This window comes from Lissotriton vulgaris, chromosome 8, assembly GCF_964263255.1.
Source record: "Lissotriton vulgaris chromosome 8, aLisVul1.2, whole genome shotgun sequence".
Classification (NCBI taxonomy): Eukaryota; Metazoa; Chordata; class Amphibia; order Caudata; family Salamandridae; genus Lissotriton; species Lissotriton vulgaris.
The window spans coordinates 735,327,697-735,354,538 of record NC_141696.1 but is presented as its reverse complement, the minus strand read 5'-3'; positions in this window follow the sequence as shown (position 1 = coordinate 735,354,538).

Sequence of the window (26,842 nt, the reverse complement as noted above, 5' to 3'; positions counted from 1 at the left end):
CGATGGGGGATGTGATCAAGGTCTGTTCGTAGTCTGGTGGTACGGAAAAACTGTGGCAGCCATCTTGGGGGAAGGCCAGGGATTCTGACCTCGGAGATAGAAACAGTCAGTACCCATATTAGACTTTCGCTAGAGGATTTCCTTAGGAGATTGACATCCCTCATGGTGGTCCACCGCCACAGTGTTCCACATTTCAGTCCTAGTACACACAGTCTGCCTTGCCACTGTTTATACAGCTATTACACCAAGCCCGATAACATCAGAAAAATAAAACGATTACTACATCTTACACCGCCGCCATTTTAGGGTCAGGCACCGTACATCTTGCAAGATATCTGGAATGCTCGGTTGGAACCGTTGTCAATAGCTCCTCAAACAGAAAGCACTGGCTCCTCACGCTTATCACATCGAGGGCAGAAAGGCTTAATGCAGACTTGCTAGACTTGGGGATGCAGGCAGTAGGTCCCAACGCTGCCCCGGTCAGTAATATCAGGGCAGGGGAGGCTTCCACACAACCAGTGTTCAACAGTGATCCCGGTGAGCGGTCCACTGCCTAACCCCAATTCCAACATTTGCCACAATGTGTGCTCATCCAGGACCCTCAGCGGTAAACCGGGCCTCGGGCGGATGCGGCAGCTCACTGCCAAAGCTCAGCCCCAGCGCCCGGGCCACGTACAGGCGATCCTGCGGTGGCGAGGGGGGGCATCCCACACGCCACAGCAACGGGGCCACCCCTCACTCACCTTTCCACGTCTCCAGGGGTCCACCACACACAACCGGGGTGCGATCCGCCCAATCATCTGATCACTCTGGCCGCCGCCTCAGCAGGTCCGCAGCGACCCGACAGCCCGGCTCCCAAATCCGTACCGGGCTGGTATGGCAGCGTGCTTCAGGGTAGTAGGGCCCTAGCTCTGGTGCCCACAGGATATGAGCGGCGGCGCCACCATCACCTGGATATCGCCGCTGTGTGCAGCCCGGAGTCCACACAAAACGCTCCAGGGGCCACTGCGCATGTCTGCTCCCCCGGCCTCACTGTCGTGTTTCTCTATGTTCACAGGGCCCAGCTCATAGAGGATAGCCGGATACAGGAGTGGGAGGCTTCCCACAAACGTACAGACGAATTGAGCTCTGCCCCTCTTGGATAAAAACAGGATAATCCAGGCTGTTGTCCCCAACACAGCCCAGCGCCCAAATCTGTACCGGGCTGGTTGGCTTCGAAAGCCCACCATCCCACCCTTCCCCACATAGAACAGAAACCTAAAAGTCATATAGTGAGTAAAACACGTGGATGTTACTTTGGCTCTGCTAAGTGCACCACTAAGACAATACATAGTAGTGCCATCCAAGCATATCTGGGACATCTGCGAAAAACATTTTGAGAACTCTAACCAGCTTACTACCATATGGTAAGTCACTCCCTTCTCACATGCAAATAGTTTATCAAAATTTCGGGTGAATAAACAAAGTAGCCCAGCCCCAAATCTTATTAACATATGCATAATACGCGGTATGGAGGTTCAACTAAATCGTAGTCTGCAAACTCAGATAATCTGGGGGCATTAATTAGCTCAATTAGGCCCAGTATTTTAAGACTATTCTTAGATTCTAGTCTAACATTTCAGCTACAGTACTAGTATGAGGAGTCGCCAAGTAAGCACATTTCAATCCTGCTCGTCCATGCCACCACCAGGCGCTTTGTCGAGCCATTCCGCCTCTTTATTCTGCTCTTCCGCCCTAGAGTAATTTTTGAGGGCCTTTTGTGGAGATTTTGGGTCCAGGAAGATCGTTGACTTGCCATTCATAACAAGACTGAGCTTGGCCGGATACAGAATGGCGTCCATGTTTTGTTCCTGCAGACGCCGTTTTAGAGGGGCAAACTGCCGCCTGGCCTCCTGCACCTTCATGATGAAGTCCGAGTACAGTGATATTGAGGAGCCCTCATACTGTAAATATCTCTTTTCTCTGGCCTGCTTTAGGGCAGTATCCATGTCTCTGTAATTTAACAGATTTGCTGTCACCGGACTCGGCGGTGCCCCCGGAGGGGGTTCTGGGCCAAAACAGCAGTGAGCACATTCCACAAAAAATATTTCACAAGTTACCCGGCCCAGAAGAGTTTTTCAATGAACATTTCCATATTACCAATTGCAGTGGATTCCGGCAGTCCTGTAATATGAATGTTACTTCTCCTAGATCTAGCCTCAAAATCTTCCATGTCTTGCAATGTAGTAATCTTTCGCCAACTGCTTTTGGACAGTGTCCGCTTCAGATTGCGCCTATTCTACCTCAGACAAACGTCTTTAAGTCATGTCAATGCGTTCTGCATTTTTAGCCAGGCGCTCCGACATTCTGTTCATGCAATATGCCAGAGAGTATTTCCTCATCGGTAGTTGAGTGGCTCATCTGCATCTTCGGCAGAATCTGTTTTATGTCACCAGCTGTCTCCTCCGCAAGGTCAGTCTGATCATCTAGGGACCGGGCTAACTCCATTTCTTGATTTTCTTTGATAAAACTGCAGCTTGGGCTGCGTCTTGTCTACTTTGCGCATCCTAATGCTCGAGGAGGACACGTCCTCCTCCTGCCCTTCCCTCTCCGCGACCCAAGCGCTACTCTCAGGGCTTCAAAGAACTTCCGACTCTGTGTGGGGTCAAACCCCAAATCCAGTGATAGCGCTGGAGACTCAGCAATAATGGATTACCACAAGCTGCCACACAACACATGGGGGGTGGGAGGGGGGGGGGGTATTAAGTGTCTCTTAGTAAGCCAACACTCCTAAAGGCCTTCTTTTCCGCAGCAGCAGGACCAAGCTGCGAGTGCATAAATTGTTTATGGCGCTTTGCTGCCACAGGCTCCTCTACTTTGGAGGCTTAGCGCCTAAAGTCACAACCGCTACCCTGCCCAGCACAAGGAGGCGGCTTAGGGGAGGTCATCAATGCCCCTTCGATGCTGGCGATATTATCACCACCGCAGCCAAGTGAGGAGTGGGCTCAATGTTTATTGGGATTGTAGGCCCAGCCCTCGTACAGCAGGCTTAGGGCAGCAGCAGTCATGGCCCGGTTCTGGACGTACTACTCCCAGCAGCTGTGCCAACCGACTGCCGCCATCAGCCAGCCAGGCCCTCAGAAGCCAGACACCATTCACTGCTCGATCTGTCTCGTCAGGGCAGGTTCTCTACGTCCGGCGATGTCAGGCCACGCTTATTGATTTTTCGCCTCTCAGCCAGACAGAGCTGCGCCGGCAATCCAGTTTCAATCAGCCGGGCGCCGGAAGGGTTCACTAGGTCCACTTTAGATCCTGGGATATTAAAGAACTTTCGTCCCTTCTCCCTGCCCCTGCTAAACTCCTGGAGGCATATCTTAACTCTCATCTGAGTGCTTTCCTTGACAGTACCAACGCCCTGGATCCCTCACAACATGGCTTCCGTAGGATTCACAGCACTGAGTCGGCGCTCACAGTGGTTGTCGATAGCATCCGGTCCAAGGTCGACACCGGCCAGACCACCTTACTGGTGTTATTAGACCTCACGGCGGCCTTCGACACCCTGTCCCCCACTATTCTGGCCAACCGACTCCGTGAGCTGGGAGTCAAGGGTCCCGCACTTAGCCTCTTATCATCCTTCCTTGACCAACGGAAACAGAGGGTTAAGCTGAGCGAGTTTGTCACCCATCAAGCCTGTGAAGTGTGGGGTGCCTCGGGGCTCCTCTTTGAGCCAGACGCTTTTTAACGTCTATGTCGCCCCACTCGTAAGATCCTTTGGGTTGGAAGCTCTTTCCTACGCCGATGACACAAAGATTATGGTCTCTATCTCTCAATCTGTGACCATAACTGCCCATAACTTTAAAAACTGTTTGGAGGCGGTCGCCGGATGGATAATCAAGAACTTCCTTAAGTTGAATGGGGAGACGACGGAGGTCCTAATTTTTTAGGGCAAGAGTGAGATTTGGTCAATGGACTGGTGGCCTTCTGTTCTTGGTACCTGCCCCCTGCCGTCCCTCTTTGCCCGCAATCTTGGGGTCATCCTGGACACTACTCTCTCGCTTGACAAGCAGGTCATCAGGACTGTGTCCACCTGTTGCATTGCTCTGAGGATTATTAGGAAAATTATTCATTACCTCTCCCCCGATGCACGCAAACAGGTTGTAATTGCGCTTATTGCATCTAGGCTGGACTATTGCAATGCGCTGTACTTGGGCATTAGCAATGGTCTGGTCCAGCGCCTTCAGACTGTGCAGAATGCGGCTGCCCGGTTTGTTGTGGGGGCTCCTAAACGCTCCTCGGGCACGGCTATTAGAAAGAACTTGCACTGGCTTCCCATGCAGGCGAGGATTAATTTTAAGGCTCTTTGCCTTACACATCGTGCCCTTGATGAGTCTGGGCCTGAAGCCATTCGTGCTCTTGTGGCCTACTATACCCCCGGTAGAGCACTTTGCTCTTCCAGTAAAAATCTGCTGGCTGTTCCCAGAATATCTAAAGCTGGATGGGGGGGAAGGGCCTTTCGCTTCCTTGCGCCCAGACTCTGGAATACACTCCCCAGTGAGCTTAAGGGGATGTCTTCCCATACCCTGTTCCGTAAAGCTCTTAAGACCTGGCTATTTCAAGAAGCATATCTGTAACTTTTCCCTTGGTGACTCTTGAGCTTTCCGTTTACCATCCTCCAGCGCCTTGATGCCTACGGGTTAAGTTGCGCTTTATAAATCCCTAATAATAATAGGTCTGCGACCAATTTGCAGCTGCAAAGGCTCCAACTTGGCCAGTGGGCATGCAAACACTGTGCGCAGGCCGTGTCCGCCAGCAGTCCACAATCTTGCCCTTTAGCAGCTATATAAGCACCTGGCGGAAGAGCAGCACCAGCACATCTTGATCCTCTGTTTTAGGCATACGGTTGATGCGCCAATGTCAAGATAATGTCGGATGAAAAATGATGGCTCTTGGAGCTCGCTCAAAGAGCAACCATCTTGAGCCTCGGCAAGCTCCGCCCCCGAATCTACAGATATACTTTGAAATTATTTTCGCCGGTACTACTGCGATGCAAGTGATTCAAGATTTGTTAATTTGTGATCTCTTCCCCTTTCCTGATACTGCACCTCCCAATATACACTTGCTTATATCTTTTCGCGTCATCCGCAATTTCTAATATGGTGGGCATTTTTTGCCCCGTTGACTCCTAATTTTCCCTCGCAGTCCGCTCACCCAGCTTAAACTAGCAAGGCTTCCTGACATGGCATACAGGCTAGCTTCAGGACTGCTCTGCCGTATCACCGCTCCTGACCTCATGACACAGCGAAGACCTTTCACAGGTAACTCGGGTCACGTCACTCAATATTTTTACTTTAAGCCGGTTTTCAGTTTCTAATGTTTATTCGCTTTTGATTGCTTCCTAGATCTCTTTGTGAAACTATTATGGTTTTAGTTTTTGAGTTGTAGACCTTCCTGTAAGCACCCCAAGACACACTGCGCCCAGGCATTTCTTACTTATAGTCCCTACCACTCTACCTCTACTGGTTTTTACTGCCTTAGTGTAGTTTTTCATTCCTCTGACTAGCAACTATACCATGCCCATTCTTTTGGTCCCCACCTAAGCATGCTTTCCTCCTGCATTTACTCACTTCACAATGGATAATAGCACTATTAAATCTATTGCTATTCATGAATGGGCACACCTTCACTACAGCCACAGGAGGCTTTCGAGGACGCGTATTTGATACCAGCCTATTCCCTCCACCATACCATTAGTTTCTCTGATGTAATCGTTTTCAGATTTCTGGCCTTAACTGCCACCTCACATTCTTATACAGATTTCACCTTGGCAATCCCGAGATTATATCTGTCATACAATATCTTCTTATGGTATTTTAGTCTGAAAAACCTTTTCATTCAATTGCTTTTGGCAACTCTGTGTTGACTTCAAACTCTCTTGACTCCTGCTGCCCGCTGGATCTTGTATGCATCTTCCTCTTACATTTATGCTATGATGCTTGTGTGATTTACACATCTTTGTTATTATTGTATGTACATTCAACAACGTTTGTTCAGCTTACCTGATGCATTTAATCCCTGAACCTATTTGTACTACAAAATAACACAATATGCATTTACTCTGCCTTGTCCTTTAACCCTCTATAACACTTTTTAAATGTGTAGTTTATTGTATGTTTTTTTTTATAGTGCATTTCTTCAGTTAAACAGCTTCTTGATGTTGCAGTACTCCCTCAAAGTTATGCAGCTAATATACATTCCCACTAGGCTTCCAGGATCCTGACCCACGTGGATGAGATGATTGCTCTAGCAATGCTTCATTGTCTTCGCTTTATAAGCAGGCACGTCTGCCAGTTTGCTTACTCTAGAGCAGTGTCAGACTTTTGAAGGGGGTTACCAGGGCGGTGGGAGTTGGCAATCTTATTTTGAATACCTAAGATGCTTAATGTCATACCCATTGCCTTTAATAACCCCGGAATGCAAAGGTTATGGGTAGTTCTCCCAAGCACGTTTATTTTTTCTCTCCTAAATCTGTAGAACTCAGTCAACAGGACAAGAGTTGTCAAATTGATACCTTTTTGTGCTTTAGCCCCCCTGAGTAGAAGATCATACATGAAATGACATGGCTTCAACATGATCATTGGGGGAAATTCAAATGCTAAAATAGGAACTAGTGTTATTTAGCCTGACCCTTTCCAGATTTTTGAGAACCCCCAATGCCCAAGGTGTGGACAGCAGTGGGTTAATTTTGTATCGCAGTTTATTAAAGTTTGACCTGTGCAAACTCAGTAAAAATTGGGGCCGGCGTGCGTGTAGTTCTCTGATCAGTTGCCATTTTATTGGTTTTGGCCAAGGTACAATGATTGATTATATTTTTGTCTCTAAGAACATGAACACTTGTTTTGGGAGGTAGGACCAAAATGGTTTTTGTGATCATAACCAGAGCGAGCTTATACTCTGACTGCCAACTAGCACCAGACCTTTCTTAGAAAAAGGAATATCTGACCTGGTCATTAAAGACAGCGGCTTGAGGCTGCAGGGTGCACATATCCCAACACTACTTACACCAGCATCGGGCCCAATCTCAACCTTATTCTTGAACACTTGGTCAACCGATACTTTTAACTGTTGAGTCTCTCCAGAAGGTAACCCTTTACATTAAGACCTCATTATTAGAACCCTCAAAAATTGCTGTTAACCCACAGCCTGATTGGTTTGAAAAGAATTGCAAGGTGACTAATCAAACGGGGTTAACTGCTCTCAATATTACCCCTAGATATCAGGCCCTCCTAGCCAAAACCTGGATAAAATACAAAGTGGTCATCAAAAAGAGTTAGTTGGCCATTAATGGGAAACCTAGGATAACCTTGAAAGAGCATGTAAAGACAGACACTTGAGGCTTCTGGAAAATAGCAAATGCAAGTAAATCCAACACTCCAATCCAATGGGCTAGGCACTAATATATATATATCCAGTCAGATGGGTTGAGCACTTTAAAAAATATATTCCTTTTTGTGTAGAGAGAGATGTACCACTGAAGGTTTCCCCACCATTTCGCCTTGAGAATTTGAGTTGTAAGGGATAATTGCGGCCATCTCCTCTAGCCCCTCCCGTCTAGGCCCCTGGGTCTGATGGGATTGCGTTTCCATGGGGCTGTATGAGGAAAATGTTGCTGTATGGGCCCCAGTAATTTCAAATGATGTGCATTCTGTAACCACCTCCAAGATACCAAGTCTCATGGCAGACTGCAACGGTTGTCCCAACATTTAGGAAGATGAATAAAAAAGATCGATGCTGCTCTAAGCCAATTTCCCTCAGTCTTCAAAGTAGTGGGTCAAATTATTTTGTACAGGATAGAATGGACAGAGCATGTTAGTGCAGTCAGATATTGCTTCAGAGGGGCAGGAACACAACAATGCTTGAATTTGCACTTAATCATAGAAAAATGCACTTGCCAAAGTGGCACCAATTTACCTCTCCTTTGTGGATCTTAGCAGCCCCTTCACTCGAGTCAACCAATCTAACATTTGCAGTGTCCTTCGACTGATAGACATACCAAAGACACTGGTCTATTTCTTGAGCACATTAGATTGTGGGGTCTCCGCATCACTCAGTTATGGAACAGAGGGAGATTGTTTTGGAGCATTCAGCTTAGATCAAGGTGTACGCCAACGCTGTGTCCTGGCTGTGATTTTTTTTTCTACTTCGTATAAAAGGCTTGAGCGCATTCTTGATCTTAAATGGCAAGTATCTTCCCAAGGTAATATCTACTCCCTTCCTGGTTCAGTTTTATACAGACATTGCTGTTCTGCTCTCCCGCACCTCAAACGACCACCAATGGCCCATAGAGAACTTTATTTTGTGTATAATTAGGACCTTGAGACTAACATTGCCAAATCACACCATGTAGTCTGTGCCCTGCAAAGGTGTCAAATTAAACCTAATTCAATCAAGGGAAAGCAGATCACAAAGATCAATGAGTACCCATATTTAGGAGTGGCATTTGACTCACGCAGCACTTTGCTACCTTGCATCTCCAACAGATGCCTCTGCTATAACCACTCTGACGCAGCAAGGAACATCAGTACAACACCCATTTTACCTTTACTCGAAATCTATTAGCGAAAATGTCTGCCAGTCATGCCCTACTAGTCTTCTATATAGGCTTGCCTTAACTGCTCCAAATTAGAGAAGGAGGAGAATTGCTTTTTGCAGACTGCAATGAAGAGCACTATCTAGTTTCTTTCTCCATGAGTAGCTGGTCCTTTATTACTTTGAAGGTTGCATATATTGTGATTTCCTCTACTCTGAATTTCATATGTGAGGAATATTGCTGATTGTCTAACATACGATTTAGGCTATACGAAACCTTTCCTGAAGTACATTAAGAACAGTGCTGAAGCGCTCTGCAGATTAGATCTGTGCGTTTCTCCACATACGATTGTCAAGGGGGAAGGTGCACAGGTGAACGATCAATGTATGCCATTTGCCACTCCTACCAGAGAAAGAAAGGAAATGGAGAAAATCTATTTGACAGATTATCCTATTAAAACGTGTTAACACGTTACCTGACCCAGGTCAAAATGTTTGGGAAAGGACGCTACTAACAACATTTCTATTATTTACAATTGGAAACCACCTTTGGTTTCCCTTGAGTTAGTTTGACTCTGACCAGTCTATATTTGCCCATGCGATGAAACCTCCCCTCAGACTCTAATCCATATCATCTTTTGTGAGTACTATCTATCTTTTAAACATAGATATGAATTACCTATTCTTAAATGTCATGCTTTGTATCCGCATCAACTCGATTTTTTGCGTATGCTACCCAATTTAGTTACTTGGAGGGGCACTTCCTAAACTTTTTATACGTTCAAAAATCTGTGCATTTTCAACGTTCATTTTTTTTTTTAACCAATTATAGACAATTTGCTTGTCCATTTTATCCTGTGCATTGCATTTTTGCCAATTTCTGATATGTATGCTTTTATGATTATTGGAAAATAATCAAATGAAGTTTCTAAAGTTCTAAAGAAATGTATTTAAAATGTAGGCTTAGGAATTCCTGAATATCTTTTAACAGCGGACGTTCATTCCAGAAATGTTCTTAAGGGTCTCGGAGTCTTTAAAAAAAGTTCGAAGAGTTATATAACAGAATTGCTTGTTCCTTCACTAGTACAAACAAGCTGTAAACTCCCTTGTTTCTACACCAACTCTGATTGTCAACATTGGATGCCAATCTAATCTATTTATGCACAATAGTTTGTATAACAGTAGATTTCTCTTAGGTTTAGAGTCTTAACAAATGTCCAGTTGTTGATGGGAGTCCACACTACGCTTGGCGAGACATTTGAATGTGATGAATATGCAAAAAGACAAAAATACAGCCTATTCAAATGAGGAAACCCTCAGTATCCAATCGCCACAGCCAGTGGTTCAATATCTCCTCTACTTCTACTCTTTGAATGACAGGTGTGGCTCCTGTTTATCCAAAACAGTTAAGAATGGCTGACAAAGCTTGTAGAACATTTGCAAAACCCTGGTAGTTTAAAAAAAAAATCCCGTCATCAAACCCTTACTCGTACACTTCTGGTTCCGCAGTGAGATACCTAACAAGGTCTTCTCCATTTCACAGAGCAGTGTGCTTGCATATATAACTTGTTGGCACAGCACAATCTACAGCTTAAACAGACCCATATCCCAGACCCACCTGTAGTACTGTGATTGCCAGGTGGGCTGCAATCGCAAAGTGAGCTGCAAGAGGGGCACCATGACTTCTGATGTGCAAGACCGCTTCTACTTATAGCCAGGCCTTTATGCTACTAGTGTGCGACCTGATTTGCTGTCCAAGATAGGATAACAATAAAAAAGGGTGAGTTTTTCCTGCTGCATTTCACACATGTTGGTAATTTGCTGCCAACTAAAGTTTTTCTTGTCAGGCAAGGGTACTATTAGTAGGATTTTTCACTATCCTTGCTGAAGACAAAAAACCTTTAGTGCATGACTTGTTGCAAGCACCAGTTTTGAGGACCAGTGGAGCAGATGGGGAATGGATAGGGTGCCCACCAACACACATATTCTGTCCTCTAGCGGCAGCTCACAGAAATCCAATATAGGTTTCGTAATGTTTCACCAATCTCAATATTGAGGTTGACCAGTTGCAGACAAGTGCACTTGATGCCATAAAGCACAGCAAGGTCTAGAAGTGAGTAACATTTTGGGGGACTAATGTTGGATGTCACTTCATCATCTAGCAGCTCTCTACAACATAGAGACACATGAAATTGATCCTAATGCCAGGAAAAACATAAGTTATGCTATCAATTTATGGTGACTAATGATGCCTGCACATGCCTTTTTAGGCCAACATTTGTAGATTAACGAAGCCCATCACTATAAAGTGCACCAGGAAATAATATGATGAAAAAGCACATTTCCCATTCAGATGGCTATATCCCAGTAGTATTGGACCTGCAATAAAGCTCAGTTGCCGCATGACCATGCCTCCTACAGGCCTATGCTGCCTGCTGGCTTATTACCTCCAGCAATGCTACTCCAATAGGTGAACAATTTAGAGAATAACCCCGTTTATAAAGTCAAAGGGGATAAGGTTAAGCCAAACCAATACACACGTTTAACCCTTGGACTTATTGTTAAAATCCAAACTTTCGCTATGTTGATGCTTAATTATCAACACAAGAACAAAAGATATAACTTTGATGTCAAGAAGTATTTTGGAGGGGAGGAACAAGGTGGTCAGCTGAGAATGTGGATCAGGAGCTCTCCCCCTCCGGTGCCCTTCACTGCTGAGATAGCAATGCACGGTGCGGAATAGAAGCCTCCTGGCTGCCTTTATTCCTTTTAATGCCCCCCCCCCCCCCTTATATAATCTTAACTCCAAAAATGAGAGCTGGGGATGCAGAGGATCTGCTTTCCCAGTGGGAGAAGGTGTGGTGACGGCACAGATATGTGGTGTGAGGCGGTGCTGGTGTTTCGTAAAGATACTGTGCCTCAGCACAGATTTCCTTTCGGGGAGCCCCTGGCAGCGCCAGGCTGCATACAGGCTCACCAGAGTCTGTTAGGTCGAAGGGATTTGGTGTGGGAAGAAGCCATATGATCTGAACCTGAGGGGTCGTGACAGACAGTAAAGGAGACCACGTCCTTTCCACAGCAAGAAAGAACAAAGGAAAGAGGTCTGGGGGAATGAGGGGCCACAGGAACTGAGCTAGGGAGGAGGGAAAACATTTACAGAGGAACAACAATATAAATCTAGAGGTACTTGCTGGAGGGGGGGGGGGGGTGTCAAACAGACAATGAAGATAGCCAATCTTGAGCTCCCCCTTGACTCAGATTAACCTGCTGAAGGGGGTGGGGGGCAAGCTGCCGACTGTAATGGCTGCGTGGAGTTGAAACTGTCTTAATTACTCATCATCCTCGATGTAACTGGGCCACAAACTACCATCATCCAACACTTGCAGACACTGGCAGCACTGTGTGGAATACCCTGCTGTGAGAGGGGACGGCAGTGCCACTAAGAGCAGTGGTATAAGCAGACTGAACGCCTGACCAGGCCCTTGTCCACTGCTTGCTTCGAAATTGCAGCAGTAGTGGTGCCCATGATCTGTGCTGCTACAGACTGGTATGCTGTGCTCACCGTACACCCTGATGTAGACACCAGCCTGCAGGATTATCCATCCTGACCTCATCACACCCTGCCATCATGCAGACTGAGTTTACCGCTGCGGCTACCATTGGAGAGGCGCTCTCCGCGATCCTGTTCTGCAAGGGTGCAACCACGACCTAGCAGGAAGACACCTGGCTGGGATAGGAGCGTGCGTGGATACCATTGCAGTGGACTAGTAGAGAATTATGGCAGTGGAGTGATTCCAGATACTAGGTAAGTTTGGCCTGAGGTCTCAGGAGGCCCAGTGGCAACCGGGGGTGTGGGTGAGCCTGGGGATAAGGCTGCCAGGCAGCGTCAGCCTAGCCCGCTGCCTCGTACACTCCTTGCTCCCCCTGCTTACCTCCCCATCCTACCTGTATGAACCCCATCTGCCCTCTGCGATAATGGTGACATGGGGCCTCCCGTGCACAGGTTCCTTAACCTACAGTCACAGTGACTGGTTGCCATTTTACGCAGCAGCATGTCTTTAGACTCCTTGGGCATCCCTTGGACCAGACAACCATAGCCCCAGGAGCCAGAAAACCCCTTGGAGCTGCTGTGTTGGATTCTCTTGTTGATTGGTATTCATCCATCCTATGGAAGACTGGTGATCCCATCACACCCCACTGGTGCGTCTAAATGAGCCCCTGTGAGTAGTGTGGCACAGTAAATCGATTGACACCACATGCTTCTCACCCCAACCTTGATACAGTGGCCTCCACCTACCCTTGACATTAGGCTGCTCCTTATTGAAGATGCGGGAGGTTCTTAATCCCACCCTATTAAGTAACTTGTGGCTACTAGTGCTCCTAACAGGATCCAATCTCCTCCTGTTCCTACTTGCAGCTCTACTCCCGGATTAGCTGGTGTGATGCCCAATGCTCCGCCTTTCCTCGCCATAATCATTGCTTTAATTATTGTTGCAAGAATTTCCTTCGACTTTTGCCTACACCATTAACAGATCTGGTGTGCCTGCACCACACACTGACTGCGGGAAGGTGTATATAGATTACGTCTCAGAACTGTTCTCCTCCTCCAACCTTGCACCTATGGGCTATGATTTGAGGAGATCCCAAACAACGTTGTTTAAACTCTGACAAGTTAAAGCCTCCTGCTACTACACACCACCCAACAATGACTGAGAGAGTAGTGTGAAGTAGTGTGGCTCACTGGTTAGAGGCGGCAGACCCGAGAGCAGAGGACGGCCTGGGACCAGGGTTCGATTCCCGGCGCGGCAGGTTTCTGGACCAGGGTCAGCGGACTCGATAATTCTCTCGCCTCGGTGCCCACTCAGATCAGCGATCACACTCGGCAACTCTGGGCATTAGCTTGCCTCATCTTCACTAACGGCCCCACCAGACCGCCGGGGATGCCTGGTCTCACCCTGGAGATACCCATTAAGGGACCATCTCTCAGGGAAGCCAGGAAGGGTTTCGCAGCGGTCGAAGCGCCTTGGGACCCTCCGGGTAAGTAGTGCGCTATATAAAAAAAAAAAATGCCTATAGAGAGGTAGTACAAACGACACAGGACCTACCTTTCTAAATGGCACTCATGCAATAATGGCAGTGCTCCGATCCAGCTTCCGAATGATAGATGACCGCTTTGACACCCTAGGCAAGAGGCTAGATGCGATGGGAGAGTGCCTCAATCGCATGAGCACCGGCTTGAAACTGCCAAAGGAAGAATGTTGGATCTAGAGGATGGCGCTGGCCAAACAGCTAAAAAATTGGACCATCTGAATAAACTCATGAAGTCCGTGACAAAAAAGAATGAAAACTTTGAAGCCTAAAGCAGGCGGAGCAACATTTGTATATTGGGAGTACCAGAGTCCACAAATCCTGGCCGCCTGGATATGTTTGTTGAGCAGCTACCGACTGATGTGTCCAGTAAAGATCCATTCACCCCCACATTTGTGGTGGATCAGGCTCCTTGTTCACTAGGTCCAAGCCCAACCCGGGCTGCCCGCCTTGATAACTCTTCACTCGACTGCTAAAGTTCAGGGATCGGGACACTACACTACGCCTGGCCAGGAAACGGGGTCCATTGCACTGGCAGGGTCCACCATTTCCATATTCATGGGCTTCACTGCCCTAGCCCAGAAGCACGCCGCAAATGTACCGGTGTAAAGGCTACGCTCTGTAACCTGGGACTTTATGGCATGATATACTTGGCATGCTTGAGGGTAGAAATGAACACTAAATCACATGTTTGACACTCCAGTGGCCTTACAAGCTTTTAGTCTACAGTCCTCCGACGACCATTCCTCATCTCGACATAATAACCAGGCAGGTCACAACCGGACATTCATTCCAGCACAAGTGTCGATCTCTTCCCAACCAGCTGACAACCCAGCTCTCCTCTTTTCTGCTACTCACCTGTTGGCAGGACTGACTTATCATTCTGCGTAGCCTTTTCTGATTTCTATCTTGGTCATTGATCGGACATGGTTTTATTGATTAAATTTCCCAGTTTTTACTACTACACCTTATCCTGCTGAATATAGGGGTCCGAAATATCTTTGCCACCCCCCAAATATTATACACACACAGGTTAATTTGATACGACTGGTTAGAGCAATAATGTATTTGGGATTCCGGATATACTTGGGAGGCACGTGGCAGTTTTCTGCCTGTGTTTTTTTTTTGGGGGGGGGGGGTATTTTCTGAGTATCCTAGTTTGCTTGATACTATTAATTCACTGTTCTACATGTGTACTTCACCAATTACTTTGCAGAACCTCTTTTGCCCATTTGCAGACCTCCCCTTCATGACATGAACAATTCACCTAAAGGTAAACAAGTGGTACAGTACCTACAATGACACACTGTAGACATTGCTTTTTGACTTATCTGTCACCGAGCCGTTCACCTACATTCGCGGCCACATCGTTTCTTGTGAAACTATAGTACATATGCGAGATGGGTATCCATATTGATTCCTCAACAACTGCCTTTTCAGTCTTACGCTGTTCCTACTGATGTACATTGACCGCCTGGAATTTTACCAGACCATATTTGCATGTGGGATGCTTTTAATATACTTTTAGGCCCATCGTTGGACAGAACTGCGCAGGCCCCATTGGGAGAACCCCGATCCCGACGCATTCTGCAAGACCCATGCAACACCTACATATTAGTAGATACCTAGCACCGACAACACCCTATTAGGTCAGTATACATGTTTGATTTGTCACAACAAAATACCTGGACACCAATAGATTGACTTCTCTCAGCCACTTTTATACCCTGGCTTTGGACATCAAACACCTCCCACATGAATTATCAGACCATTCCCCTGTAGTCCTGACATTGCACATCCCTAGAATGGGAGGTATTGAACGACCATGGCGGCTCCCAAACATGGCACTCCAAGATGAACTCTTTCGCACCAAGCTCCGTGCTACTACTATTGAATATTTTGACTTCAATAAGTGAACCGCCACCTCTCAGGCTATCCTCTGGGAAGCCTTTAAGGCATATGCAAGAGGAGTTTGTATCTCCAAGCATGTAGGGATTCTGCGGGACCTACGTGGTACGCTGTCCCAGATAGAGGCAGAATTGGCGACATTGGATCCGGCTAATACCATACAACATTCTGCGAGTTATCTATAGCGTCGCACCGCCCTGCTTGACGACTTTAGGGAGACCGCAGAAAGGGAGCAACATTGCCTCGCAAAATATGCTAGAGCCTGAAGATATGGGGAAGGGAAGAGACCGCAAGGTACATTAGCTAGGTTGTTGCAACCTTCCAGAGGTCAATCTTGTATATCGGGCCTCCAGTGCCCTGATGGTACTCGTATCTTGGACACAACGGATGTCCTGACGGAGGTACTTAGTTATTACGCTGATCTTTATACTTCGCGATTGGATGGGAATATACTAAAATAACTATCTAGAAGAACTAGCCATGGTCTGTCTCACTACCGCGCACCAACAGTTTCTTAGTAACCTTTTACTGTTGAAGAAATCATTCAAGCAATAAACTCGATGGACTGCTCCATAGCTCTGGGTCTAGCCTGCTTTTCTGGTGCTTTCTATAATGCGTACAAACCTATATTAGCGCCATATCTCCTTGCAGTGTATTCCTGAGCAATGGAGAGCGGTGTGCTTCCACCCACCCTCCAGGAAGCAGTAATCTCACCGCTCCTGAAACCGGGTGAAGATCCCCTGCAGTGTGGTTCCTATTGGCCATTTTCATTGTTGAATTTGGACAAAATCTTAGCCTTGCTATTAATAGAACAAATAATATCCCCTGCACAGTCAGGATTTGTCCCGCACAGATCGCGAGTGCTAAATTTGCGCACTTTTTTTTGCAGTTCTGCATAAGATCTCCCCCCACGGTATCGGCAGTGGCTGCCTTACTAGATGTTGAAAAGGCCTTTGATTCGCTGGAATGGCCGTTGATTCACTGGAATGGCCTTTTCTTCAGGTCATGCTCCGCAAGATGGGATTCACCTTCAGTGTTACATCCCTCAGAACACTTCTCTATTCACAACCAATGGCACACTTAGACTCTACGGTCGCCCTGTTTGCTCTTTCGCAGGGGACATGACAAGGATGTCCACTCTCGCCACTGTTTATAATGGCAATGGATCCCTTGGTGCGCCATCTCCAGACGGAGTATCTTTACAGGGGCTTACAGTTTAAACCTGGCCCACTCCTGTTTACACTTTATGCTGACATCATCTAAGTAAGGCATACTTCTGATAAACTGGTGCCCATACTTCACGAAATAACTCTGTACGGATCCTTATCTGGCCTACAAAACGAGATATTCCCCCTGACTGCAGCAACCACGCAAATGTGCTGTGAATTTCCAGTAATGTGGTGTGACACCTCTGTCCAATATCTTGGGATCCATATCCATAGAGAAAAAGAACCAGTTATACGCCTTAACTATGGCGTGGCAGTGGATATATTGACCACCCGGGTTCAGCGATGGATCCTCCTCCCTCTATCAATGGCGTGCTGCATTGCTATCATCAAAATAGTAATATTGCTCATTTTCTATACCCTTTTCCCCATTAATTAATGTGTTTTTGCGATGGTCGTTACCTTAATAAAGTGGGTCATTTGGGGGGCAAATAACCCCTGATTAGGTGACACTTTGGTACTCCCTTATGAATGTGGAATCCTCGGGTCCCCCATATGCACTTATACTATCTAGTGGCACAGTTAAGTTTTGCCCAGCATTAGTATCATGCAGACATGTGAATACTGTATGCCAGACCCAAGACTGATCTCGCTGCCCGACACCTTTAAAAGTGTTAATACCGATGGGACTTCCATGAGACCCATGCAGTATACAAACATTGTCTATGACTAGCTGGACCTAGAAGAGACTGATTCGGATGATGGGCGGACAGTTCCTGTACTCTCCCGCGATCCCGCTGGCAACTTATCTCTGGCTGCCTATTATGCAATAAACACTGGTCAAACGCACCCTCCTGAAATACTCATTACACACCTTTGAGGGATCTCTAAACTGATGGCCATGTATGTTCCTGCACAGACGATGTATGTTTTCGGGAAGCTCCCTATATGGACCACTTATACTGCAGCGACTCCAGGGGGCACTTAGAGGTCAGGTTCCATTCTGTCCATTAGCACCAGATGAGTTCTCGACGTTAGTTCTCACAGACCTAGATGGAGACTGATTAATTACAAATTGTGCCACGTAACCTTAGACCTTTTGCCTACCTGCAACTCCTAACTTCGAGCTGCATGGGAAACGGATCTAGAGTACCCTTGAACTGACTGAATATGTCATGCTTGCTGTGCACAGACATGCTTAGTATCCTTTAAGCATCATCATGAGATGATGCACTTCAAATTCCTATGGCGAACATACGTCATACCAGCTAAACTCTCTCGCATAGACCCAACTCAAGCATGTAACTGCCCAAAATACCGGGAATTGTCCGTGCATTATGCCCATATAACGTGGACCTGTGGTAAGATCGCACCATACTGGTGGGAAATCTTTGCCAAGCTTGCCCTCATGACACAAATCTCTTTGCAACCCTCCCTTTGCTAGGCCTAATGGGCTACTTACACAACATACCTAAAGCACTGCATTGCTTTGTGGCCATCGCCTTACTCCTCCCCTTTAAAAAAAAATCCAAGTAGGAAAAACCAGAGGAGGATCTGGATTAATTTCAAACCCTACACTTTAAAAGAACAAATTCTACCAGAGGCCCTGAAGGCAGGTAGTTTCAGGAAAGGTGACTAGCCCTTGCGGGTTAGATCGGATGTCTCTGAGATCACTCTGGATAGGCAAAGGAAGATGGCGAAGAATATCCAAGAGCTTAAAGCGCTAGGAGCTACTGCCCAGTTGAAGTTCCCCGCAACTCTAAAAATTATGGAGAATAATAAAATGCATAATATTAGAGACCCAAAGGAGGTGAATAGTCTAGTGAAACAGAATAAAGCGCACCAGAAATAAAGCTACACACTGGGGGGAGGAGGGTTTGGTATTACAGGAATACCCAAATGAATTTAGTGAGGCTTCCCCAGGGATGGTTTGTTGTTTGCAGGCACTTTGGGGGATGGTTGAGGTAGGAAGCGCCAGATGTGGAGCATGTGTGAGGAAAAGGGGGAAAAAGTCCTCATTTGCACAAAGATGGTGAAGTGGAAGGGCTACACTTTTTAGTTAAATATAAGCTCTAGAAGCAAGGTGATAAATACAAATGCGATTTTCCCTCTAAGGGTCCTAACATGGAATGTGAATAGCCTTAGAGTGAGTAGTAGGGAGAAGGTACATTTTGGAATGTTTTAGATAGTCAGACAGTGATATAATAATAATAATGAGGAGACATCTATTGAAAGAAGAGTGTGGGAGTATTTTGAAGAAACAAATATGTGTTAGCCACTTTGCGTGTACTAGTTAATCATGATGTGTTAATGGAGTAGCCATTTTCGTTGAGTTCTGAGCAGGCAATATTGGGAGATTTTCTCACGGACCCAGGTGGACGGTGGCTAATTGTAAAGGTTCAGCTATATAGACTGTAGTAGGTGTTTGTAGGATACTATGGCTAAAACATTGATGATTCAGGGCCCTTCCAGGATTTATGCTGCCTGATACTGGAGGTTAAAGTCCCCCTTATGATAGGAAGAGATTTTAAAGTACGCCTGGACCCCATACTTAACATGCAAGTCCACTATATGAGGCCTGGCTCGTACTCCTCGGATGAGAGTTTATGTACGGCAGCTGATGAAAAATCAAGGACTTACTGATAGCTGGAAACAAAGGTCCTGTAAAGATCGAGGTTTTACTTTTCGTAACAAAAAAATGTGTCCGTGCCCCCTGAATTTACTTTTTTCTTGTAAACCGGTTAAGCAAAAAAGTCTAAGATAATTCACCTCCCTGAACATATCTCAGATTACTCTGCAGTGAGATTAGAATTGCTCCTAGATATGGTATCAACTTCCCCAAGATGGTCTTTTGATAGGACATTGCTGCTGGACCAAGATTGAATTGGCATGCTCAAAAAATGACAATAGATTTCTTTGAAACAAATAAGGATTTGGTTCAACCTCATATCATTTGGGATACTTATAAATCCTTCGTTAGGGGGACGATAACAAGTCAGGCTGTATATAAACACAAAGAAGCTAAGTGTAGACTTAGATAACTGGAATTCTGAGAGATTTTGATATACAGTGTAATATCCAAAATCAGATTGTGTTAAATAATTAAATTAAGGAGGCAAGAGGGGAACTTGCAGACTACCTAGAAAGAATCTTGTGAAGAAAATGAGAGGGCAGTGCATTTAGCTCACTACAAATATGGGGAAAGTTGGAGAAACTATTAGCCTGGAAATTGAAAGTGAGAACCTCTAAAAACACCACTAAGGAAATAGAAGCCCAAGAATCTAGAAAATGGTGCACAAAAGATTCAGATATAGAGCAGGCTGTTATAAGGTTTTACCAGAGACTGTACACAGATGATTCAGAAGTCTAGATAAAGAGCTGGCTTAAGGACGATAATCTGCCTATACTTGAGTTGAAACTGAAGCAGAGCCTAAACCAGAAGATAAGTGGGGAATAGGTGAGCGAGGCGATTAAGGTGTTAAAAAAAGGGAAAGCATCAGGCGCAGACGGGCTACCGACTGAGCTTTATATAGTCCTAAAAGAGGAATTAACTTCGATAATCAGTTTATTAGTAGGCATTTTTTCAGAAGATCATGCCTTGCCACAATCTTGGAAGGAAGCATTAATTAGTGACATTGTAAAACCTAGTAAGGATCTGTAACTTTGTGATTCATACAGGCCAATTTCACCCCTCAATATGGATTACAAGACTCACATACATTTAGTAGCAAACAGACTGGAGAGTGTCATCGGGGCCCTAGTGCACGAAGATCAAAAGGGCTTTATTAAGGGGAGACAATAACATGAGTTGACAAAATATCTAGTAGGTGCAATAGATATGGCTATTATAAAGAGAATTCCATTAACGATAGTTACATTTGATGCCGCTAAGGTCTTTGATAGGGTGAGTTGGCCAATTCTAAATGAGGTAATTAAGCAATATGACCTTGGAGAAGCATTTTCAAGGGCAATTCGATCAATTTATAAGGACCCAACAACAAGAACTATGGTAAATGGCAAACTAACGGAACAGATTCATATAAGCGGGGGGACGCGGTCAGGGTGCCCACTGTTACCCTTGCTCTTCAATCTGTATATTGCACCTTTAGCAGATAGAATTAGGGAAAACCAGAACATCATCCCATTTATGCATAACGGATGGGTGAAAAAAGTTGTTCTATATGCAGATGTCTTCATGGTATATACCCAAGACCTCGCCGGCTTGTTTCCTGCTTTTGCGCAAACTCTGAAGAAGTTTGGGATAGTCTCCAGATATCTGGTGAACCATCAAAAAAATGAGCTAATGCCTTGGAATACTCACTTTAAAAAATTGTAAATCCCTTATCTGGTTGGTCCAGGTAGTTCTGGAACTGAACAAGAAGACTCAAGTAAATTTTGATATGCTTATCATGGAGACGAAAAACCGACTAAGATTGTGGGTATGTCTTCCTCTTACAATATTAGGAAAAACCAATATATTAAAAATGGCAATACTCCCGAAATGCACTTTTATTTTTAATACTATCCTGGTAACTTTTATGTTTAAATTGTTTTATTGGTGCAGTGGAGATCAAGCAAATTTATAGTGTCTGACTCTCTTTCAACATTCGTTCTTGTCGGCTTTGAGGTAACATTTTATCATAAAGTAAAAGAAAAAAAACACAAAAAGATTCCTGAACTCCTGCCTCCCTCTCCCTCCCCCCCTTGGTTGCCTGCATGTCCTAGTTCCTGATTCATCTATGAACCTTTCTTGTCTCCTGGGTCGTAAGAAGTGTCCGTCGGGTGGGGGGCTTCTGTTAATCGTAATAGTCTGAGATATTGTGGGCAAGTGAGTTCAGTGAATTCTTGCAAGGAGAGTGTAACAAATGAATGCCACATTTCCCGGAAAGTGTCTACCTCCACCCTCATCGCTGAAGAAAGGCGCTCCATACTCAGTAGGGTCCAAATCCAATGTAGCCAATTAAGCTTAGTCTGGGTTTTGTTAGTGCCCCAGAGCGCTAGTATGGCTTGGTGTGCTGCTCGAAGTTCTAGGGTTATCTGTCTACCTCTTCATGAAGTGAGTGGGTTGGGGAGGCCCAGGATAATGTAAGCAGAGAATCTGGGAAGCTGGGTAGAAAAGCGTGCATCTATTTCGGTTAAAATTCCCTCCCAGAAGTGTGCCAATTTTGGGCAGTCCCAAAGTATATACGTAAGTGTGCCTACCTCCATGGGACCGCTCCAGCAGTTGCTATCTTGTGTGGGGTCTATTTTATGTAATCGAGTTGGGGTTAGGTACCAATAAGAAACTATTTACATTGCTGTTTTGGTGCTTGAAGGGTTGGGGCCTGATCCTCAAGCTTTGTGATAAATGCCTTTCCACTCCTCCTGGGCCAGTTCTCCCTCCCAGCTCCCGCTCCCAGCCTTGTTGAGCTGCCGATTTTGTCTCAACCTCCGGGCCCATTAAGATTTTATATAAGTCTGTGATTAATCGCTTATCTGAGGTTCTGCTAAGAAGCCATTTCTCAAAAGTGGTTAAATGCCTTGGTGCAGCTTCTCTAGTTTCTTGGTTCATAACCCAATGCCTAATTTGTGTGTAGGCCAACCTTTCTTCCTCAGGAAGTATGCCATCTGCTCTCCGGGAACTGAAAGAGATGGCACCATCTATATCAAACAGATGGCCTATCGATCTACACTCTGGTTTTTGCCAGGCCTCTAATTCCCTGTGATTCAATTCAGGTATGAAACCCGGGTTCCCAACTATAGGGGTCAGGGGAGGACAGATAGGATTTAAGGCCCTTTTTCGTCCCTACCGAATCCCAAACCTTAAGTGTAGGGGCAGTGATAGCTGGGAGATAGAGACTGGTGCACGGCTGGTCTTGTCTAAGACAGGGATCTTCCACATTAAGGAATCCGCTTATGCCCTATCTATAAACAGCCACGTTCTCTGCGACTGGATGGTACCATTGAACTAAGAATCTAAGCTGGGCTGCCTGGAAGTAGGTGATTATGGATTACGAACCTCTTATGCTGATCTCCCTTCGCATAGCTACCTCTTGTTTGCCCATGCGAAAGAGTGGAAAGCTCACTGCAAGTCTTGGAGCGCTCCCGGCGGAGGCCAAAGATGCAGGGTCAAAAATATATACCATATTCTCGGCAAAGCTGTCCTTTTCAGGGCTGCATTCCGCCCGAGCCATGACATGGATGCCATCTGGCTAGTTCAGCTTTTGTTTTACGCACTAGGTCTTTATAGTTGATCTTTGCAAATTCATGTACAGTTGGTGCTAAGTGAATCCCCTGGTACGTGACGGTTGGTTGCCAAGTGATCAAGTGTGTCTGAGTCAGGTGTTTTTGCGTCTCTGAGGCGACTGACACACTCAATGCCTGTGATTTAGCTATGTTGATGCGGAAACCGGATACTCGACCAAAATGCTCAATTTCTACTAAAAAAGGTCAGAGGGAAGCAATGTCTGCGTATAGTGTGATACAGTGGTCCTCTCCCCCAAAGCGAATGCCTCACAAATTAGGATTATCTCAAACTCATTGAGCGAATGGTTCCATGTATAAGGCAAAAAGCAATGGGAAAAGAGGACACCCTTGACTCTTGCCTCGCTGGATCAGAAAGTTTCCCAAAGTCTTACTATTTACCTATACCGATGCTCGTGGTTGCTCATAGCCACTCAGTACCCAAGCACAGAACCGTTTTCCAAACCCAAAGTGGCTTAACACCGCTCTCAGGAACGGCCAGTGCACTGAGTTAAAAGCCTTCTAGGTGTCAATTGCAAGAAGCATCAGTTCTTGTTTTGTGCGGGGAGCTTTGTCTATTAAGTGGAGAAGGCGCTTAGCATTTTCTGAGCATTGCCTGTTGGGGACAAAGCCTGATGATCGGGAGCGATTAATCCCGGCATTAGGGAGGCCGGCCGGGCTGCTAATATCCAGGTGAGTAACTGCATAGTAACTTTGCATCTACGTTGAGGAGTGAAATGGGTCTTTAAGACCAACAAGCTGCCTTGTCCTTGCCTGGTTTTGGCAGGCCTGAAGCATCGATGGAGGGAGTGTGTTCACCCTGATGTTTGCATTGAAACTTGAATAGTATGTTTTGTAGAATAAAGTAGAGAACCCGTCTAGACCTGGGGATTTGTTGAGTTTCAATTTTGATATCGCAGCTATAACCTCTTCAATTCGAATTGGGCAATCTAGTGTAGAAGCTTGCTCATTTGTTAATTTAGACACTGTAGCTGTTTCTAGGTAATATGTGATCAGCTTGGGGGAAATACCCTGGGCGGAGTATAAATCCTTATAGAAGCTGCCAAATCTAGCTGCTATCTCATCTTTATTTTTTCCCTCCCGTCTCGGTTCTCAATTCTTCCTCTGTGTTAGTGTGGCATTGTCCCCTAAGTTTAGAAGCCAACAATCTCCTGCATTTATTTCCCCCAAGTTAGTAGGCATGTTTGAGGTGTAAGAGCGAGTATTCTGTATGGTCTAAATCTAGTCCTTCTAATTTCTTCCCATCTATCTATTAATTGCCTCCAGACCCAGGGGGGGGGGGGGCAATGCTGTGGTGGATGCGTTTGAGCCGAAATAGCTATTAAGACCCCTCTAATTATTGCTTTCAAGGCATCCCATACCATTGCAGGGAGCATCTCTGGCTGTCGTTGAGCTCGAAGTATTCTGTGATTGTCTTATTTACTTGTTGAATCGTCTGTGGTCGCTGGAGCATAGACTCTCTCAATCGCCAGACTCGAGGGCTTCTCTGTTGGGGTGGAATAGCTAATTCTATTTGGACTGCCGATTTCAAGTTGTCTGACCAGGATCTAGGTTCTATATCTATTGTCCACACTACCTGCAACATCTCCTTAGTCACTAAAAAATGGTCCAATTGTGCATATGATTTATGTGCAAGTGGATAAAATGTGTAGTCTCTTGCCTCAGGATGTAGCTCCCGCCAAAGGTCTCTCATGCCTACTTCCTGTAACCACTGGGCGCCCCCTTCACGAATCGCCCCATCACTCCCTGTCTCTGCGTCGAGCGATCTAGGTCATTATTGAACACCAGGTTCAGGTCCCCTCCTAGCAATATCCAGTTGTCCTGTGCCTCCAACCTCTCTCATAGCATACATAGATCCCTCAAGTAGCGTATTTCTGCCGATATGAATTTTGTACTCCAAGACGTGGCCCCTGACCTCCGCTACCTTAGTTCTTACTTTCCCTTGGAAAAAAATAGAAGAACAGTATTGCAACCCCCTCAGCTTTTTGAGTTAGTACGGAAAAAAACTGTTTGGAAAAGCTCTACTCTGAAGGCTATGCCAGTTCCCTCGCAGTAAGTGTGTTTCCTGTAAGAGGCATATGTCACATGCAGCAAGAAGACCCGGTAGAGAACAACACAAGCAGCAGGACCACGGAACAGACAGCGGGACTGAGCAACCAGAGAGTCTGGTGACCAATCTATCCAAAGTGAGCCTCACCCCTACTGAAAAAAGATACTTGAGAAGTGTCTCGGTTTCGTTCCTACGGCTAGACTAGATAACCTCTGCCTCTATTATGAGCTGTCGGACTTCTTCAGGAAACTGAGGGCGTATTTTGATAAAATACAACCCATGGATACACCCTACACCACCGGCAAAACTGGCCTTAGACTGAAATCTACCTTCAACCCCCCCCCCAGCACATGGTTCCAGTAGAAATACTGACATTTGAGCAGGCAGTCTTTAATGATCTGGAGAAATTTGAAGAAACTGGCACCTTCAAGAATATGAGTGCCAATGAATATCAGTGTCTCCAGAATCTGCAGAACGACAAAGCCATTGTGATCAAGCTTGCAGATAAAGGGAGTGGTTTGGTCATCCTTGACAAAACTGACTATGATACAGAATGTCGACGCCTCCTACTTGATAGGGGAAATTACACACCTTTAACATCAGACCCTACAGCGTCTCTCAAGTCTGAAATCAGTAGTCGTGTTGACCTCGCTGAAGTAAACAATCACATTTCTAAACATGAAGCTGATTTTCGACCTGCAGGGGATAGTGTTATCCCCTACTTCTACACCCTGCCAAAGACACATAAGAACACCTTCCCACCACCAGGACGCCCGATTGTTTTAGGATACCTGAAACCATTGATACAAAGAAACCCTACTTACCTGAAAGACACCATAACTCACCTTTCATTCTTGCAGAACATCACCAATAATAATAATAAAGGATTTTGTAGAGCGCTCAGTAACGCCATCACGGCGTGTCCCCGCGCTAGTGGAGAAGAAGCAAACAGACCTCAGAGGAGACCCCCTCCCCAGAGCCTTACAGTATGTACAAGTAGGTTTTCAGCAGAGAACGAAATGATCCCTCTCTGCTCTCTAGTCTAAGAGCTAGCAGGAGTTTGTTCCAATTTTGGGCGGCCAGTAATGTGTAGGAACACCCTCCCATTCTGGATCTCTTTATCCGCGGAACCGTCAGCAGCCCCGTACCACCCGAGTGAAGGGCCCTGGACAACTCGTATCTGCAGACTAGGTCCCGAAGATAGGCAGGGGCCCTTAGCCAGACAATCCGGTGGCACATAACCAAGCATTTGAACAAAACACGCTTCTTTATGGGGAGCCAGTGGAGGGCGTCCAGCGCCTTCTGTGAGTTGGCTCTCCTCGGCCTCCTCAGCACCAGGCGAGCAGCCGCATTCTGGATGACCTGCAGACGGCCCATACTCCTCTCGGTGGTAGCAAGGAACAAAACGTTCCCATAGTCCAACCGAGAGGTGACCAAAGCCTGCGTCATCGTCCTTCTGGCAGTCAAGGGGAGAAGATCCAGTGTCTTATTCAGAACGTTCAGAACCCCGAAGCATTTCCCCACAAGGCGTCTAATGTGACCCTCCTAGGACAGCGTGGGGTTTACCCACACTCCTAGGTTTTTTGCTTCCTCACACGGTACAGGGGTAGCGCCCAGGCAAGATGGCCACCAATCGGCTGACCAGCTACTGCTCTTTCCGCCCACCACTAAAACCTCAGTTTTAGACCCATTAATTTTTAAACAATGGGCATCCATCCAGTCAGCCAAGGCCTGCATGCAGGCCTTAAAATTGGAGGATGCTCCTGTGGGGTTCTGGGACAGCGAGATAAGCAGTTGGGTGTCGTCGGCGTAGGACACCAAC